This window comes from Notechis scutatus, chromosome 5 (assembly GCF_049901735.1).
Source record: "Notechis scutatus isolate UNSWTSFEM ecotype Mainland chromosome 5, rNotScu1.2, whole genome shotgun sequence".
In the NCBI taxonomy this organism is placed as follows: domain Eukaryota; kingdom Metazoa; phylum Chordata; class Lepidosauria; order Squamata; family Elapidae; genus Notechis; species Notechis scutatus.
In genome coordinates, this window is record NC_142013.1 from 1,221,304 (window position 1) to 1,238,600 (window position 17,297).

A 17,297-nucleotide genomic window follows, 5' to 3' on the forward strand; every position below is an offset into this window, starting at 1 on the left:
CTACCTATCATCTATCTATCTATCTATGATCTATCTATCTATCTATCTATCTATCTATCTATCTATCTATCTATCTATCTATCTATCTATCTATCTACCTACCTACCTACCTATCTATCTATCTATCTATCTATCTATCTATCTATCTATCTATCTAAATCTTTCCATCTTCTCTTTATCTCTCACGCTGTATGCATAGATTTCTCTATCTATCATCTTTCTCTAGCTCTATGTCTCTTTATCTCTCTATCTAAATCGATCTTTCCAGCTTCTCTTTATTTCTCTCTCTTTATCCATCTCTATCTCTTTCTCTCTATCATCTTCCTCTAGCTCTATCTCTCTTTATCTCTCTAAAGATAGATAATCTATCTTTCCATCTTCTCCATCTTTTTATCCATCTCTATATCTTTATCTCTCTATCCTCTTTCTCTATCTCTCTATCTCTCTATCTCTCTCTCTCTCTAAATCTAACTTTCCATCTTCTCTTTATATTTCTCTCTTTCTCTCTATCATCTTTCTTTAGCTCTTTCTTTCTTTCTCTCTCTCTCCCTGAAGATAGATAATCTATCTTTCCTTCTCTTTATCTCTCTCTCTCTTTTTATCCATCTATCTCTTTATCTCTCTATCATCTTTCTCTAGATCTATCACTCTTTGTCTCTCCCTCTCCCTCTCTGTAGGAGAGAGTTAGATAGATCTATCTATCATCTATCTATCTCTTGTATCTATCTCTATCATCCATATCCATCCATCCATCCATCCATCCATCCATCCATCCATCCATCCTCCATCCATCCATCCATCATCTACCTATCCTATCCTATCTATCCTATATCTATCTACTATCTATCTATCTATCTATCTATCTATCTATCATCATCTGTCTGTCTGTCTGTCTGTCTGTCTGTCTGTCTATCTGTCTGTCTATCTATCTATCTATCTATCTATCATCCATCTCTATCCTACCTACCTACCTTCCTATCCTATCTATCTATCTATCCATCCATCCATCTATCTATCTATCTATCTATCTATCTATCTATCTATCTATCTATCTATCTATCTATCTATCTTTCTCTATCATCCATCCATCTCTACCTACCTACCTATCTATCTATCTATCTATCTATCTATCTATCTATCTATCTATCTATCTATCTATCTATCTATCTATCTATCTATCTATCTATCTATCTATCTATCTATCTATCTATCTCTATCATCCATCCATCCATCTCTACCTACCTACCTACCTACCTATCATCATCTACCTATAGATCTTATCCTTATCTCTACTCTATCACTATCTCTTTTTCTCTCCACCCCCAATCGATCTGTCTAGGGGCCTCTGCTTTCAAGGGCCTTTAGAGTAGGAGTGGGGGGCAGCCACCAAGGAGACAGGCCAATGGGCTTCACATGGAGTGGGAGAAGGAGGAGGAGGAGGAGAAAGGGCTCTGAGAATTTTCTTGCAGGCGTTTCATGACCCAACTAGGGAACCTCATCACTGCCAGAGGGGGAGAAGGTGAAGGAGGAGGATTGTGGGATCCTTGGTGCTCTCTCAGCTTGTTTCCTTGCAGACGTTTCATGACCCAACTAGGGGAACATCATTGGTGCTTCCTCGGTGAGAACGACCCAGCTCGGAGAGCACCACGGACTCCCGCAATGTCTGTGCAATCCAGAGAATGATTTGCCCAGATGACCAACGAGAAAGATTCATTGACGGAACCCCCTGCCCTGAATTCCCCCAAACGGGAAGACACAGAATTATCTTCCCCCAACTTCAAGTTCTTCTGATGGCTTCCATCCACCATTCTTGACTCTTGACGAAAATATCTTTTCTTTTTTATGGACACTGAGAGCATTTGTGTCCAATCACACTTGGCCAATAAAAGAATTCTACTCTATTCTATTCTATTCTATTCTATTCTATTCTATTCTATTCTATTCTACTCTACTCTACTCTACTCTACTCTACTCTCTCTCTCTTCTCTTTCTTTCTCTTCTCTTCTCTTCTCTCTTCTCTACTCTCCTCTCCCTCTCCTTCTTCTATTCTATTCTATTCTATTCTATTCTACTCTACTCTACTCAACTCAACTCAACTCTCTTCTCTTCTCTTCTCTTCTCTTCTCTTCTCTTCTCTTCTCTTCTCTCTCTCTCTTCTCTCTCCTCTCTCTCTATTCTATTCTATTCTCTTCTCTTCTCTATTCTATTCAATTTTCTATTCTATTCTGTTCTGTTCTGTTCCTTCCTTTCCTTTCCTTTCTTCTTATTCTATTCTATATTCTATTCTCTATTCTATTCTCTATTCTATTTCTACTCTCTTCAACTCTCTCTTCTCTTCTCTTCTCTTCTCTTCTCTTCTCTTCTCTTCTCTCTCTCTCTCCTCTTCTCTTCTCTTCTCTATTCTTCTATTCTCTATTCTATTCTATTCTATTCTATTCTATTCCTGTTCTGTTCTGTTCTGTTCTGTTCTATTCCTATTCTATTCTAATTTTCTGTTCTGTTCTGTTCTGTTCCATTCCGTTCCATTCCTCGCCCGGATCTAAGCTGCGGTCGCGAGGCACCTGGTGGGTTCCCTTTCAGGAGGCCCAGAGCACCTCGCTCATGGCTGCCACTGGCCCCCGTCATGAATTTAGCCTTGGGGGGGGGATGGAGAGAGATGAGGGCAACCCCTTGTTACTTGATGGTCCTCAGTCCCCGGGCAGAAAGAGGACCTTCCCCTCCAATGAGACGCCCCTCCTGGTGAAGGCAGGACGTCCGTTCTGGGTCAGGGGGGGCTGTTTCCATGGAGATGGGAGGCCGCCAGGAAAAGTGGGGGGCCTCAAGAGGACGTGGAAGAATTCTCCAGTTGCCATGGTGATGGTTGGAAGCTACGCAAGCACCCTTTTCCAAAGAAGCAACAAAGCAGAAGAGACCTTGGCTGGTCCAGAATGGGTTCCTCTCGTCCGGACAGAGGAGGATTCAAACCAAGAGGGCTTCACTCTCCTCCCAGAGGAGGAACATCTAAGTGGCCTCTATGACAGGTTTGGAAAGTCAGCAGGAAAGAGTACAGAACAACAGAGGGACCTAAGAGGCCATCTAGTCCGACCCCCCCTGCCCAGGCCATTTCAGGCAGAGGATTTGTCCAGTCTCTTCTTGAGAACCTCCAGTGATGGGGCACCCACGACTTCTGGTGGCGAGTAGTTCCGTGGGTTAATTGTTCTCCCTGTCAGAAAATTCCTCCTTAGTTCAAGGTTGTTTCTCTCCTGGATTAGTTTCCACCCGTTTTGTCCTTCAGGGGCTTTGGAGAATAGCTTGACGCCCCCCCTCTTCTTCTTTGGGGCAGCCCCTCCAAATATTGGAAGAGCGCTAGCATGTCGTCCCCCCCCGGGTCCTTCTCTTCATGAAACCAGACATGCACTTTTTCCAGAGTCTCAACCTCTTTTTATTATATATCATGGCAGCCAAAACTGGATGCAACTAAGAGGATTAAAGGCCTGCAGACAAAAACATAGGAGAAACAATGGGCAGGAATTGGATATGGCCTGTCTAGAGTAGAGTAGGACCTGGTGGGGGACACGATAGCAGACTTCCAATGTTTGAGGGGCTGCCCCAAAGAAGAGGAAGGGGTCAAGCTATTCTCCAATGCAACTCGAGGCAGGACAAGAAGCAACAGGTACAAACTCATCAAGGAGAGAAGCAACCTAGAAATAAGGAGGAATTTCCTGACTGTGAGAACAATTAATTCGTGGAACAACTTGCCACCAGAAGTTGTGGGAGCTCCGACACTGGAGGTTTTCAAGAAGAGACTGGACAGCCATTTTGTCTGGAAGGGTATAGGGCCTCCTGCTTGAACAGGGGCTAGATGACCTCCAAGGTCCCTTCCAGCTCCATTCTGATTGATAGTATTCCAAGTGTGGTCTTGCCAAAGCCGTATAAAATGGTACTAACACTTCCCATGATCTTGACTCTATTCCTCTCTTAATAGAATTCTTTTATTGGCCAGGTGTGATTGGACACTCAAGGAATTTGTCTTGGTGCAAATGCTCTCAGTGCGCATAAAAGGAAAGACACATCCGTCAAGATTCCAGAATCATCATGTGCAACATTTAATAGTTATAGGGTACAATAAGCAATCAAATCATACTAGGAAACAGTCAATATAAATCATAAGGATACAAGCGACAAAGTTACAATCATACAGTCACAAGTGGGAGGAGGTGATAGGAGTGATGAGAAGATTAACAATAATAGTAGTGCAAACTTTGTAAATAGCTGGACAGTGTTGAGGGAATGAATAGAATAGAATAAGAATAAGAATAGAATAGAATAGAACAGAATAGGAAAGGAGTAGAGGAGAGGAGAAGAAGAGAAGAGAAGAGAAGAGAAGAGAAGAGAAGAGAAGAGAAGAGAAGAGAAGAGAAGAGAAGAGAAGAGAAGAGAAGAGAATTCTTTATTGGCCAAGTGTGTTTATTGGACACACAAGGAATTTGTCTTTGGTGCAAATGCTCTCAGTGTACATAAAAGGAAAGATACACCCGTCAAGAGTCCAGAATCATCAGGTACAATACTTGATGATAGTCATAGGGTACAATAAGCCATCAAATCATACTAGGAAGCAGTCAGTATAGATCCTAAGGATACAAGCAACAAAGTTACAGTCATACAGTCACAAGTGGGAGGGGATGGGTGGATAAGGAGTGATGAGAAGGTTAATAGGGATAGTAGTGCAGACTTTGTAAATAGTTGGACAGTGTTGAGGGAATTAGTTGTTTAGCAGAGGGATAGCGTTGGGGAAAAAACTCCCCTTGTGTCTAGTTGTTCTGGTGTGCAGGGCTCTATAGCGTCGTTTTGAGGGTGGGAGTTGGAACAATTTATGTCCGGGATGTGAGGGGTCCGTAGATATTTTCCCAGCCCTCTTTTGGACTCGTGCAGGATACAGGACCTCCATGGAAGGCAGGTTGGCAGCCATTGTTTTTCTGCAGTCTTAATTCCTCTCTGGAGTCTGTGTCTGTCCTGTTGGGTTGCAGAGCCAAACCAGACAGTGATAGAGGTGCAGATGATAATGCAGCCTAGGATTGTGTTGGCTTTTTTGGCACACGGCTGGCTCATTTTTAATTGGTTATCCACCAGGACTCCAAGATCCCTCTCAGTTCCTACTATTAAGCTCCATATGGGGTCAGGGGGGAAAAACAGATTTCAGCAACTACCTCTTCATGTCCCAGGGTCTGCAAAGACCTCAGCACCTCCCCTGTAGCATGACCTCCCTCACCTTTATGCAAATAAGAGCATCCAGGTGCGGGGAGCCATCACAGTGGCTTGTGCCACACACACACACACCTGTGGCTTTCGCAAGACAGGTTTTCCTCTGCGCAAATGTCAAAACAGCCTCCTTCATTCCCTCCACCCCGCCTTTTCTACAAAAAAAACAAACAAACCCTTAACTAATGGCAAGGCAGAAATTCTGCCAAAACAGAGTTTTTCCATTCTTGCAGCCCCATTAATTTAAGATTCCGGTGCCTTATTTATTTATTTTTTCCCCCCTTCCTTATTTCGATTCAGCCTGCAGAAGCTCGTGGAAGGAACCGGTTTGAAAACAAAGCTACACAGCATGGAGCAAATGTCACCTTGCCTTTGGCAGCTGATTTTTTTGTTTTTTGCACAAATTCCTGGATTGGTGAGAGTGGAGCCTGTGATTTTTGCTTTTCTCCGGTTTCCCAGTTTATGGTTGATGGGGAATTTAGTTTCGGGAAGGTCAGGCCGGGTGCCCGTATTATTTCAACAGTCTCTCTTTCTCTCTTTCTCTCACTCTCTCTCTCTCCTCCTTCTCTCTCTCCTATTGTCTTCTCAAATATTTCCTTCATGGCAAAAAACCCCCCCACAATTACATAACTTGCAATAAAATATGAAGAGCAGCGGCTGACTCATCGCAGGCAGCTCAGAAAAAAACAAAAACCCTGGAATATTTTTAGGTGGCACAGGGTCTATTGGAGAGCCGAGGAGGTGTTAACCTGTTGAGAAAGAGGAAAGGCAGGTGTTGCGAAACCAAAGTCTCCCTCGCTGCCCAGATGCGGAAGGTGGATAGCTGGGCTTCTTAGGCCGCAAAGTATACAGGTAGACCCGGACTTACAACGGTTCGGTTAGTGACTGTTGAAAATAACAAATGGCACTGAAAAAAATGTGACTTATGACTGTTTTTCATTCTTTATGACCATTGTAGCAATCCCATGGTCACTTGACCAAAATTCAGATACCTATCCTATCTTATTCCATTCCATATTTTTCTATTCCATTCCATTCCATTCCATTCTATATGCTATATTCTATTTATTCCATTCCATTCCTATTCCATTCCATTCCATTCCATTCCATTCCATTCCATTCCATTCTATTCTATTCTATTCTATTCTATTCTATTCTATTCTATTCTATTCTATTCTATATTCTATTTATTCCATTCCATTCCATTCCATTCCATTCCATTCTATTCTATTCTATTCCATTCTATTTTATATTCTATTTATTCCATTCCATTCCATTCCATTCCATTCCATTCCATTCCATTCATTCCATTCCATTCTATTCTATTCTATTCTATTCTATTCTATTCTATTCTATTTTATATTCTATTTATTCCAGTCCACTCCACTTCCCTCCCTCTATTCTACTCCATTCCATTCCATTCCATTCCATTCCATTCCATTCCATTCTATTCTATTCTATTCTATTCTATTCAGTATTCTATTCTATTCTATTCTATTCTATTCTATATTCTATTTATTCCATTCCATTCCATTCCATTCCATTCCATTCTATTCTATTCTATTTTATATTCTATTTATTCCATTCCATTCTATCCATTCCATTCCATTCCATTCCATTCCATTCTATTCTATTCTATTCTATTTATTCCATTCCATTCCATTCTATTCTATTCTATTTTATATTCTATTTATTCCAGTCCATTCCATTCCATTCCATTCCATTCCATTCTATTCTATTCTATTCTATTCTATTCTATTCTATTCTATTCTATTCTATTCTTTATTCTATTCTATTCTATTCTATTCTATTCTATTCTATTCCATTCCATTCTATTCTATTCTATTCTATTCTATATTCTATTTATTCCATTCCATTCCATTCCATTCCATTCTATTCTATATTCTATTTATTCCATTCCATTCCATTCTATTCCATTCTATTCTATTCTATTTTATATTCTATTTATTCCATTCCATTCCATTCCATTCTATTCTATTCTATTCTATTCTATTCTATTCTATTCTATTCTATTCTATTCTATTTTATTCTATTCTATTCTATTCTATTCCATTCCATTCTATTCTATTCTATTCTATTCTATATTCCATTCTATTCCATGCCATTCCATTCCATTCTATATACTATTTATTCCAGTCCATTCTATTCCATATTTTCTATTCCATTCTATATTCCATATTCTTCTCTTCTCTTCTCTTCTCTTCTCTTCTCTTCTCTTCTCTTCTCTTCTCTTCTCTTCTCTCCTCTCCTCTCCTCTCCTCTCCTCTCCTCTCTCCTTCCATTCCATTCCATATTATTCTCTTCCCTTCCCTTCTCTATTCTTCAGTGGAACGGCTTGCCTCCAGAAGCTGTGAGTGCTCCATCCCTTGAGGCTTTCAAGGAAAGACTGGATGACCTCCAAGGCCCCTTCCAACTTTCCCATTCTACGCTCCATGTCCTAAACCATGCCCCTTTAGGGAAGGGAATGCAATCCAAGGGGCCTTCTGATGATGGTTCTGCTCTCCTCCCGTTGGAGCCGCCCCCTCGTCATTCCAGGCTTTAATTCTGAGTATTTCACAAAAGGGCCTGAAGTTTGCACTTGTGTGTGTGTGTGTGTGTGTGTGTGTGTGTTAAAAGGAGTTGGCAGATATTAAAAATAACACGACAGCCCGTCTCTGCAGGTTGGCAATCTCCTAGTATGATTGCCAGAAGAGGAGAGGAGAGAGAAAAAGAGTAAAATTCCATCAAGGAATCTTCGTGGCCATTAATAATTCATGGTTTAATACAGGAAGGTTTTTGCAGAATAAGGAAGATTTGTCAGGCCGACGGGAAGAGATGGAGGGAATGTGAGCAGGACGTAAGAGAAGATATGCCAGGCTGTGGCCTGGCTTATCAAGGGCTCAGGGACCACCTCAGCCGCGGAAACCAACGCTCGTTTTTCTATGTATTGACTTGTTAAGGCCGTTCTCTACGGCGCCTCCTAAAATAATTCAGAGGAATTTTGCAATCAGGTTTAAAACAGCAATAATATATATATATATATATATTTGTTTTCTGAGGTTCTCTGGGTATTTGTATGTGGATCTTTGGTTATTCGGGTTTCTCCGCGTAAGATTGGAAGTATCTAGGTAACGTTTCGATGAAGTCTCATTCATCATCTTCAGGCTTCTGTCTTCAGCTCTGTGTCTTCGGCTCTTTTACTCTGAGAAGCACAGAGCCGAAGACCTAAGCCTGAAGATGATGAATGAGACTCATCAACGAACCTAGATACTTCCAATCTTACGCGAAGCCCGAATAACAAAGATCCATATATATATATATATATATATATATATATATATATATATATATATATATATATATATATATATATATATATATAGTCTGACTCACAGACAAACACAATACAGAAGCCTGATGACGGCAGATGAGATTCTGCCGAAATGTTGCTACAACTTTAAAAGCACAACTATAATGGCGTGGGAAAATACCGAACAAAGCTGAATGCATACATGTAAATACCCGAAAACTTAATATATATATGTGTATGTATGTATGTATATATATTTTCTGAGGTTTTAAAATGGGATCTTGGTTATTGGGTTTCTCCCGCGTAAATTGGAATATCTAGGGTTTATGAAGTCTCATTCATCGTCTTCAGGCTTCTGTCTTCCTCTGTGTCTTCGGCTCTTTTACTCTAGAAGCACAAAGCCGAAGACACAAGCCTGAGATGATGAATGAGACTTCATCAACGTTGCCTAGATATCCAATCCGAGAAACCTGAATAACCAAAGATCCATATATATATATATATATATATATATATATATATATATATATATATATATATATATATATATATATATATATATATATATATATATATATATATATATAGTCTGACTCACAGGAACACAATACAGAAGCCTGATGATGGCAGATGATGGGAAAAGAGGAAAAAGAGAATAAAATTAAAGGAATGAACTCAATCCTTTGGACACGGAGAGGAGATCTAAGGGTTGGCCCCTCTTGACTTAGATCACAGAATAATGAAGTTGGAAGGGATTTCAGAGGTCTTCTAGTCCAACCCTCCTTCTGGAGCTGGAAAGCCAACGCCATTTCAGACAAATGGCTGTCCAATCTCTTCTTAAAAATCTCCAGTGTTGAAGCACCCACAAATTTCTGGAGGCCTTCCTTCCTTCCTTCCTACTTCCCATCCTTCCTTCCCTTCCCTTCCTCCTTCTGTCCATCCACCCATCCATCTTCTGTCTGTTTGTCTGTCTGTCTGTCATATGTATCTCACAGAATCATAGGGCTGAAAGGGACCTTGGAGGTCCTCTAGTCCAACCCCCTGGCCAAGATAGGAGACCTTATGGTTGTCCAATCTCTTCTTGACAACATCCAGCGTGGGATCCTGGGTGCTTCTCTGAGCTTGTTGGCTTTCTTTCAAATGCTTCATTTCCCAGCTAGGGAAAACTCATGATTTATGGGGCGGGAGGGGGTTTGCTCTCTGTTTATATACTAGTCCCTTGCCCTGCTGGCGTTTGGTGGGAGTGTGGTTTTTTTCCTCCTTAATCGTGCTTTGATTAGACCATTGTTTCCTGCTTAATTGTTTGTCTGCTTGATCGGTTCGCCTCCTCTGTAGTTTCCTTGATTAGGGTATTGTTTTCCGTTGGAGTGTTTGTCTGGGATTAATCCCTGCTTATCTGGGCGAGGAGGCATCCCTGCTCCATTCGTTTCCATTTTAGTTTCCCACTGTCTCGTTTGAACGACGGGTAAATAAAGAAAGCATCCAAGAGCTATGGGACGTTGGTCCTTCACCTTAAAGTATTGTATTGGTTATTAATGGGTCCGGATCGGAGAAGAATAGAGACTAAAAACATATGAAGAACAGTTGCAGGATTTGGGTTTGGCCGGTCTAGAGAAAAGAAGGACCAGGGATGACATTACAGATTAGCAGCGTTGGGAGGGACCTTGCAGGTCATCTAGTCCAACCCTCCGCCCAAGCAGGAGACCCTTCACCATTTCTGACAAATGGCAGTCCAATCTCTTCTTCAAAGCCTCCAGGGAGGAAACTCCCACAACTTTGAATATATAACATATATAATATTATAATATAGCAGGATAGCAGCATTCCAGTATTTGAGGGGCTGCCACAAGGAAGAGGGAGGGGTCAACTTATTTTCCAAAGCCCCTGAAGAGGCAGGAGAAGAAGCAATGGATGGAAACTAATCAAGGAGAGAGGGCAACCTGGATCATGGAGAAACTTCCTGACAGTGAGAACAATTAACCAGTGGAACTGCCTGCCACCAGAAGTTGTTCTTAAAGGTTTTTAAGAAGAGATTGGACTGACATTTGTCAGAAACGGTGTAGGGTCCCCTGCTTGGGCAGGGGGGGTTGGAGTAGATGACCTCCAAGGTCCTTTCCAGCTCTATTCTGATTCAGAGTGTTGAGACTTGGGATACTTAATAAGAGCATCTCCCTGTTTTGAGGTGAAACGAGTAGAGATGAGGCCCCCAATTTTCCCAGGGCACATTTGTTCCTTTTTTGTTGTTTCAGATGGAACGGCTTAAACTTGGCTGTCATTTGGAATGTATAGTTCTCAGGACTGGCCAGGAGGTTTGCCCATAATTTTAGCAAAAAAAGGATATGACGCTTTATGCATAATTTACATATTCATGAAATAATGTACCAAATGCATTCTGTGAGGGATGTAAAAAAAAACAAAAAAAAAAAGAGGAACAGGCTGTGTTTCAGGGGGCAATATTTAAAAGAAACCAATGTTGTATTGATACAAAGCATCCACCAAAATCCCCGAGACATTTAGTGCAAACTTGGTGAAAAATATTTCCATATAAGTCCCAGAAGCTGAAATTCACTGAGCTATAAAAAGGAGAAGAGAGAGAAACCAAAAAGAAGAGAAACAACGCAGCTCGGGGTTGAATGGAGGGGTCCTGGGTGCTCTCTGAGCTGGGTCCTTTGCTTCCAGACATTTCATGACCCAACTAGGGAACATCATCAGGGTTAGAAGGGAGGAGAGGAGGAGGAGGAGGAGGAAGAGGAGGAAAACTGTGGGGTCCTTAGTGCTCTCTGAGCTTGGCTGTTTTCCCGCAGATGTTTCATGACCCAACTAGGTAATAACACCAGTGCTAGAAAACAGGTTTGAAGAGAGGAGGAGGAGGAGGAGGAGGAGGAGGAGGAGGAGGAGGAGGAGGAGGAAGAGGTTGGGATCTCTGGTGTTCTCTGAGGTTGGTTGTTTTCTTGAAGATGTTTCATGACCCAACTAAGGAACATCATCAGGGTTAGGAAAGGAGGAGGAAGAGGAGGAGGAGGACAAAGGGAAGGAGGAGGAAGAGGATGGGATCCCTGGTGTTCTCTGAGGTTGGTTGTTTTCTGGCAGATGTTTCATGATACAACTAGATAACTTCAATGGTAGAAGGGAGGGGAGTTTGCAGAGAGGAGGAGGAAAGAGGAGGCGGAGGAGGAGGAGGAGGAGGTCTGGGGGTCCTTGGTGCTCTCTGAGCTGGGTGGTTTTCTTGCAGACATTTCATGACCCAACTAGGTAACATCATCAGTGCTAGGAGGGAATGAGTATGCAGGGAGGAGGAGGAGGAGGAGGAGGAGGAGGAGGAGGAAAACTGTGGGGTCCTTAGTGCTCTCTGAGCTTGGCTGTTTTCCCGCAGATGTTTCATGACCCAACTAGGGAACATCATCAGTGCTGGAAGGGAGGGTGGAGAGGAGGGGGAGGGAGGAGGACTGTGGGGTCTTTGGGCCTCTCTGACCTTTTTGGCTCAGGGCAAAGCTGGCTATGGAATTCTGGGAGTTGAAATCCACATTGCTGACATTGAGAAACATCGGCCCAGCTACAGGGAAGCTTTCTTTGGACCGTATCTGCCAATATTTTCATCGGGCCGGTGTGCCAGAATTGGGCCTGAATCAATCCACCATCAGAAACTTCACCTACGAAGAAACGGAGAGACAAGTTAGCTCTTCAGGGCAGGACAAGAAGCAACAGAATAGAATAGAAAACAGAATAATAGAGAATAGAATAGAATAAGAAAGAAGAGATTAGAATAGAATAGAATAGAATAGAATAGAATAGAATAGAATAGAATAGAATAGAATAGAATAGAATAGAATAGAATAGAATAAAGAATGGAATGGAATGGAATAAGGAAAGAATAGAATAGATCAAAATAGAATAGAATATAGAATAGAATAGAAATATGGAATTGAATAGAATGGAATAGAATAGAAAACAGAATAGAATAGAATAGGACAGAATAGAATAGAATAGAAAACAGAATAGAATAGAATAGAATAGAATAAAGAATGGAATGGAATAAGGAAAGAATAGAATAGATTAAAACAGAATAGAATATAGAATAGGAGAGAATAGAATAGGAGAGAATAGAATAGAATAGAATAGAATAGAAAACAGAATAGAATAGAATAGAATAGAATAGAATAGAATAGAATAGAATAGAATAGAATAGAATAGAATAGAATAGAGAATGGAATGGAATAAGGAAAGAATAGAATAGATTAAAATAGAATAGAATATAGAATAGAATGAAGAATAGGAATAGAATAGAATAGAAATATGGAATAGAATAGAATAGAATAGAATAGAATAGAATAGGGAATAGAATAGAATAAAGAATGGAATGGAATAAGGAAAGAATAGAATAGATTAAAATAGAATAGAATATAGAATAGAATAGAATAGAATAGAATAGAATAGAATAGAAATATGGAATAGAATAGAATAGAATAGAATAGAATAGAATAGAAAACAGAACAGAACAGAATAGGAGGGAATAGGAGAGAATAAGAAAGAATAGAATAAGAAAGAATAGAATAGGAGAGAATAGCAGAGTTGGAAGGGACCTTGGAGGTCTTCTAGTCCACCCCCCTGCTTAATTAATCACTTGAACACCTTGCCTCCAGAGGTTGTCCGTTCTCCATCACTGAAGGTCTTCAAGAAGAGATTGGACCACCATTTCTCTGAGATGCTATAAGTTTTCCGGCCTTGAGGAGGAGGGGGTTGGACTAGAAGACCTCCAAGGTCCCTCCCAGCCCGGGGGATTCTAGGATCCTCTGGTGTTGTTGAAGATTTCTGTGGGGGCAAAGAGACAACCTGTGTGCCATGACATCGTGGTCCAAATCCCACCAATCGCATCAGCTTTCTCCGCCGCAGGAGTAACGGGAGGCCAACATGTCTTTTTAGGGACTCGAGCGACTCAAGTTGTGCCACTGAAGTGTGTCTAATTCCGGTTGTGTCTTGAACAAAAAAAGATGGTCTAACTGTGGCAGTCCATGCCAAGGGTTTTCCAGCCCGTGCAATTAAAGAGGCTCCCCTTCTGTTGCGCGTCTCAGCAGGAGCAAATTAATTTGCAAATATAAATATTGAATGAATTAATTGCAGACAAATGATCTCCTGGTTAACCCAGGCTGAATTAGCTACGGGTATGTCAGCCACCCGCGGCTCTGGAGCCTCATGCGGCTCTTTGGGGCCCTCTGCTGTGGCTCCCTGTTGGGTGACCCCACCACTGGCCGGCCCTGCCCCTTGCCCTCCCCCCCAGTCACTCCTCGCCTGGACTGAGAAGGTAAATCACAAAAAACAAATGAGAGGGAGGGAGGGAGAGAGGGAGAGGGAGAGAGGAGAGGAGAGAGAGGGGGAGAGGGAGAGAGAGGGAGGGAGGAGGGAGAGAGAGGGAGGAAGAGAGGAGAGAGGGAGAGAGGAGAGGGAGAGAGGAGAGAGAGAGAGGAGAGAGAGAGAGAGAGAGGGAGGAGAGAGAGGGAGAGAGAGGAGGGAGAGAGGAGAGGAGAGGAGAGGGAGGGAGGGAGAGAGGGAGGGAGAGAGGAGAGGAAGAGAGAAAGGAGAGGGAGGGAGGAGGCAGGGAGGGAGAGAGGGAGGCAGGGAGGAGAGGAGGAGGGAGAGGGAGAGGAGAGAGGAGAGAGAGAGAGAGGGAGGAGAGAGGAGAGGGAGGGAGGGACAGAGGGAGAGAGGGAGAGAGGGAGGGAGAGGGAGAGAGGAGGAGAGGGAGGGAGGGAGGCAGGGAGAGAGAGAGGAGAGGGAGGAGAGGGAGGAGGAGGGAGAGGAGAGGGAGAGGGGAGAGGAGAGGAGGGAGAGGGAGAGGGAGAGCAGGAGAGAGGGGAGGAGGGAGGGAGAGAGGGAGGAGAGAGGAGAGGGGAGAGAGAGGGAGAGAGAGGAGAGGAAGGAGGGGAGGGAGGCAGGGAGGGAGAGAGGAGCAAGAGGAGGAGAGGGAGGGAGAGAGGGAGGGAGAGAGGGAGGGAGAGGAGAGGGAGAGAGGAGAGGAGGGAGAGAGAGGGAGAGAGAGAGAGGGAGAGAGAGAGGAGAGGGAGGGAGGGAGGGAGGGAGAGAGGGAGGCAGGGAGGAGGGAGGGAGGGAGAGAGGAGAGAGAGAGAGAGGAGAGGGAGGAGAGGGAGGAGGAGGGACAGGGAGGGAGAGAGGAGAGAGGAGAGGGAGGGAGGGAGGGAGGAGAGGGAGGAGAGAGGAGGGAGAGGGAGAGAGGGAGGGAGAGAGGGAGGGAGGGAGAGGAGAGGAGAGGGAGGGAGGGAGGGAGAGAGAGGAGAGAGAGAGAGAGAGAGGGAGGGAGAGGAGAGAGAGGGAGGGAGGGACAGGGAGAGGGAGAGGAGAGAGAGAGGGAGAGAGAGAGGAGAGAGGGAGGGAGAGAGATCAATTTTCCACAGAAAACATCGGGAACCACAAAACCTGGGTAGGTGTGGTGTTGGGGGTCATGTGACTGGGTGGAAGCATTGTTGAATTGGCCACCCCACCCCCAGGTTTTGAGGCTCCCGGTGTTTTCTGTGGGAAACGGGTCCAAGTGGCTCTTGGAGTGTTTGAGGTTGCAACCCCTGGAGGACCAAGGAGCAGAACCACGGAGGAGGATGGATGGAGGGTGTTGTGGTTCGCCAGCAGCCGGCGGAGACAGTAGCAGAATCGGACAGTGGGGAGGAACATGGTCCAGTCCGGGAGTCTGAAGAGGATGAGGGTCCTGCACCCGATGCAGAGATGGGGCCAGGACCTTCTGGGAGTGGGGTGCGGATGCCGGAACCTCCAGAATCTGGAGTGAGGCAGAGGAACAGCGAGAGCCTGTTCCCAGTGTGCGTATGCGCAGAGCTGCCAGAAGGCCAGAAGAGTTAAGACAAAAGAGGCGGACTCGGGAATAAGGCTTGAAGATGATTGGCCCCTCCCATAAGACATAAAGGAAGTGCAAAGGGACAGGAGCCTTTGCAGGAAGCAACTTTCGTTCGCTCTGGTTGGTTTGGACCCTGAAAGCTCCGTGTTTAATTTGTTCTCCGCTTTGGTTTTGGAGAGACTAATGGGGACTTTAGTCGTTGGCAGCACTTCAAGTCAGATAAAGGTGCGTTCTTATCGGGCTTCTCCCGAAGAATCTCGGCAGGCTTCCCTGGGACGAATTATAACCGGTTAAGACTCATTCCGGGCTGTGAATGACAATGATTCACAGCCATTGAACTAAAATCAAAGGGGTTTGGATTTAATGTGGGTTTGTTGGTGTCTCAGGGAGCCTTGGTCAGAACAGAGGGGTGAGCAACATGTCGGAAAGGAGAAGGGGGCAGATCCTGGTCTGCCAACACACAAGGCAGGTGGTCCTCGGCTTACGACCATTTGTTTAGTGATCAAAGTTACAACGTCCCACTGCAGAAAGGACTGTTTTTCCCACTTACGACCGTTGCAGTTACGTGATTGACATTCAGATGCAACTCGACTCGTACTTACGATGGTCACAGTTCTCCCGGGGGTGGTGGTGTCACATGATCCCCTTCCAATGACCAAAGTCAACGAGGAAGCCTGCTTCACTTAACGACCATGTTACTAACTTACCGACGGCAGGGATTCACTTGGCCGTCCTCAACGTATGACCATCATGGACTCCAATGTTTCCATTGCTAAAGCGAGGTAGTTGTTAAAAGCGAGGCCTGCCTCCTTTTGTGACCTTTCATGCCCACGGTTGTTAAGTGAATCACTTCGGTTGATGAGTTAGCAACCCGGTCGTTAAGCAGAACCGGCCTCCCCGTTGCTTGTCCAAAGGTCGCAAAAGGGGATTGTGTGACCCAGGGACTCCGCGACCGTCATAAGGACAAGTCAGTTGCCAACTTCGATCACGTGACCCCGAGGAGGCTGCAACAGTCATAAGTGTGAAAAATGGCCATACGTCCCTTTTTTTTAAAGCGACATTGTCATTTTGAACGGGCACTAAATGAAGTGTTGTAAGCTGAGGAGTGCCCGGTGAGGGTCGTAGGGCAGATTCCCCACCGTTTCCGGCTGGCATCTGGGAGGAGAAAAGGGTGGAGATGAATTTTCCTTAATGAGGAAAATGATACCTTGCTTCTCCCTTCGGAGAAAAGGCGCCAGGCGGAGGATTTGCAGGATATTAAAAGCATAAAAGCAAATGTAATTAAAACCGCATTTGCAAACCAGCTACAAGCAGTAATGAAAATAACGGATTAAAGTAAACTTAATTGCAATCTGAGACAAGGGCTTGTTTAGGAAACTTCCACACAGGACGGGCTTTAAGGACGGAGACGCCTCCTTCCTGGCATGCCGGCATGGAAAGAAGCTGCGGAACGGGGAGTTCTAGTCCCGCCTTAGGCATGAAAGCCAACTGGGAGACTTTGGGCCAATCACCAGGAGACGGTGAGTTCTAGTCCTGCCTTAGGCATGAAAGCCAACTGGGTGACTTTGGGCCAATCACCAGGAGATGGGGAGTTCTAGTCCCGCCTTAGGCATGAAAGGCAGCTGGGTGACTTTGGGCCAATCACCAGGAGATGGTGAGTTCTAGTCCCGCCTCAGGCATGAAAGGCAGCTAGGAGACTTTGAGCCAATCACCAGGAGACAGGGAGTTCTAGTCCCGCCTTAGGCATGAAAGCCAACTGGGTGACTTTGGGCCAATCACCAGGAGACGGGGAGTTCTAGTCCCGCCTTAGGCATGAAAGGCAGCTGGGTGACTTTGAGCCAATCACCAGGAGACGGGGAGTTCTAGTCCCGCCTCAGGCATGAAAGCCAGCTT